Source organism: Scylla paramamosain, unplaced genomic scaffold (assembly GCF_035594125.1).
Source record: "Scylla paramamosain isolate STU-SP2022 unplaced genomic scaffold, ASM3559412v1 Contig15, whole genome shotgun sequence".
NCBI classification, from domain to species: domain Eukaryota; kingdom Metazoa; phylum Arthropoda; class Malacostraca; order Decapoda; family Portunidae; genus Scylla; species Scylla paramamosain.
The window spans coordinates 641,760-645,000 of record NW_026973680.1 but is presented as its reverse complement, the minus strand read 5'-3'; the positions used below and the strand labels follow the sequence as shown (position 1 = coordinate 645,000).

Genomic DNA, 3,241 nt, shown 5'->3' with positions numbered 1-3,241 from the left:
GCGACCAAAACTGAATGAGTATCTCAGTTCGTTCAGCAGTTTACAGCACACGGTATTGACACGGACGCACAAGTACTAAGGAAACTAGAACGCGGCCGCCCGCTGTCTTGACGTAACCACGCGGCAGTGGCGAGGCGAGCAGGACTAAGGCGGCTGAGAGTTACAGATCCAGTGTCTCAGTTCGAAGGTTCGTTGTTTGGAGTATTGTTCACGCAGCTAAGCCAAATGTCCACGGTCTGACAGTGCGGGAAATATCTATAGCATTCTTTAGTGTGTAGGAGGATACGTGAATTAAAGATGAGGTGTAATATAAAATCTCCAGGGGATGTACTTATATTCAATGGCCTTTATTGTTGTCACGTGAGACTAACCCGCGCTGACTCGACTCATACATTGAAGCTTTACGTTGCCAGATTCCACACGGAACATTAATCCTAGATGTGTGTGTGTGTGTGTGTGTGTGTGTGACAGAGAGAGAGAGAGAGAGAGAGAGAGAGAGAGAGAGAGAGAGAGAGCATAATTTCTATTCGTATGATTTTTCTTCATCTTTTATTTATTTTCTATCTATTTATATTTATGTATTTGTTTATTGTTTGGGTGGGTATACACTCAGTGCCACCACCACCACTGCGATTTGTGGCGCTGTGTTGCAGTCATTGTCATCATAATCATCATCATTCTCCTCATCTTTCTTTTCTTCTTCCTCCTCTTCTTCTTCCTCCTCGTTCTTCTTTTCCTCCTCTTCTTCCTCCTCTTCTTCTTCTTCTTTCTCCTCGTTCTTCTTTTCCTCCTCTTCATCATCAACATAATAATATTATTCTCTTCCTCTTCCGCCTCCTCATCATTAGAAATTTGTTCCTCTCCTCCTCTTCCTCCTACTCTTCCTCCTCTTTCTCGTCCTCCTCCTCCTCCTCTCTCTCTCATCTCCTCCTCCTCACCATCATCATCATCACCATTATCATAATCTCCATCTTTCTCATCAGAATCACCACAACCTCCTCCTCCTCCTTCTCCTCCTCACCACCACCACCACCACCACCATCATAATCTATTTCCGGTAATACTGCAGTACAAATGTCTTCCAAACATCCTATACGCATCACCATTTTTTGTCTATTCCAGGTCACCCGAGCAACACTTCTCTCTTCTCTCCAACTGAAATGAATCTGTGAGCACTGCCTTGTTTTACCATCCTTTCGTTGACATTCTGCTTTCCTAACTGTCTGTATCACTGGCTCCGCGCTTACTGTGCCCTGCGTATGTCAACTTACTTCTTCAGTGCACTATCACCATCAAGAAGCGGGGTCAGGATTTGCTTAAATGGACATGCCGTGACTCTCTCTATATATGACGAGGACAGACGAGACTACGAGTGAATATACCGGGTCAGTTTTAGTCTCTTCGTAAGCTATTCAAACCAAACACTCCTCTTATTTGTTCGGGAGCTTACCAACTTAGGAAGCGTTTTTGGTTGATAGCTTACGAAAAGACTGTGGAATTGACCCTTTTGCCTTACCAGTTCTGTTTTCGGTACTCCCCCAAACGACAAGCAGTGTGCAAAGTTGATTGTGGAACCTGACGACGGCTAAAGCACTTTTGTTGGTTAGCTAGCAAGAGGAAAAAGGGTGACTCTGGAACTGGCCTGTCAGCAATAAGGCGGTAGTTTGAAGGGTTAGACTGGATGGGGACGATAGGTGGAAATAGGGAGGTGTGTGTTTCGTACAGGGACCGCCACGTGCAGACCTGATGGCTTCTTACAACTTTCCTTATTTTCTTATGTTCTCATGTTCTTTTAAGGAGGAGGAGGAGGAGTGGTCAGACTTTCTCACCTTCCACCTCCCTGGACTGCGCCTTCTGAGTGTCTCTAACCCTTTCACTGCTATTTGACACATCTTTTAATCACTAACCACTCCGAGACCTATTTTCTTGTAAATATCAAAATGTATTCCTTTCTATGCCTTGTGTTTCCTGTAGATGGTGATGAGGGGAACGTACGTTGTTTTAGTGTTGTGAATTGTTGCATACCGCAGTGGAAGGGCAGCAGGGTGTTGCGTCATGGCCTTCCCACTTCCCAGTCTTCTTATCTTGACTGGTGCGAGGTCGTCACGGTGGCCTGTGCTTTTACTGACGGCATGGCGTATTTCTTCACTCATTACATGGTCTACCTAATAAATAGTCACGATTTTGCCTTACACAGTTTTCATAAGAATAATTCGAGTAGGTGGGAAATATTAAGGAATTTTCTATTACACCAATGAAAATAAATAGAAAAATCGTTAAGTACATTATTTTTCTTAGCAATCACGTATTTTAGTCTATTTCTTTCCAATATACTTTAATCTTCATTTTCTGACATTATTTTTTTTTCCTTTCCACAAAATAATCACTCGATTTTTTTTACTCCTTAGGGTTTTAAATGAACAATTTCAAATATTTTTTTTATAATATTTTTTTTTCATGTGTGTGTGTGTGTGTGTGTGTGTGTGTGTGTGTGTGTGTGTGTGTGTGTGTGTGTGTGTGTGTGTGTGTAAGTAATGTTTATTGCTTTATAACATTAATACAAGAATTACTGTAACATTTTCATTTTGTATCAAATTGTGTTGAGCCGCAGCTCGTGCAGACTTGTTTGAGTTGAGCCATTGTCACACAGAGAGCACTCACGCTTTCATGTCAATCATCCTTTTCAAAAACATACATTATCACACACAAAAAAAAAAATAAATAAATAAAATAAATAAATAAATAACGTTAATTATATGCATACACATATTCACACACACACACACACACACACACACACACACAAGTATACATATACACACACATACATACACATACATATATTTACGTATACATTTAAGCATACATACATACATATACACATACATGTACATACACGTACATACTCACGCATGCATACATACATACATACATACGCACACATTTTTTTTTTTTTTTATGTAGGAAGGACACTGGCCAAGGGCAACAAAAATCTAATAAAAAAAATGCCCACTGAAATGCCAGTCCTATAAAAGGGTCAAAGCAGTGGTCAAAAATTGGTGGATAAGTGTCTTGAAACCTCCCTCTTGAAGGAATTCAAGTCGTAGGAAGGTGGAAATACAGAAGCAGGCAGGGAGTTCCAGAGTTTACCAGAGAAAGGGATGAATGATTGAGAGTACTGGTTAACTCTTGCGTTAGAGAGGTGGACAGAATAGGGGTGAGAGAAAGAAGAAAGTCTTGT

General features: G+C 41.1%; 1 long non-coding RNA gene across 2 annotated transcripts in view; it reads right to left on the bottom strand.

The window, feature by feature from the left end:
- LOC135097227 (uncharacterized) overlaps positions 1–319 on the bottom strand; it is a 147,903-nt gene extending 147,584 nt beyond the window's left edge. For both annotated transcript variants that reach the window (XR_010265487.1, XR_010265486.1), the window contains exon 1: positions 1–319. This exon is cut by the window's left edge and continues 221 nt beyond it. This is a non-coding gene — a long non-coding RNA (uncharacterized LOC135097227).
- Positions 320–3,241: the final 2,922 nt, after the last annotated feature.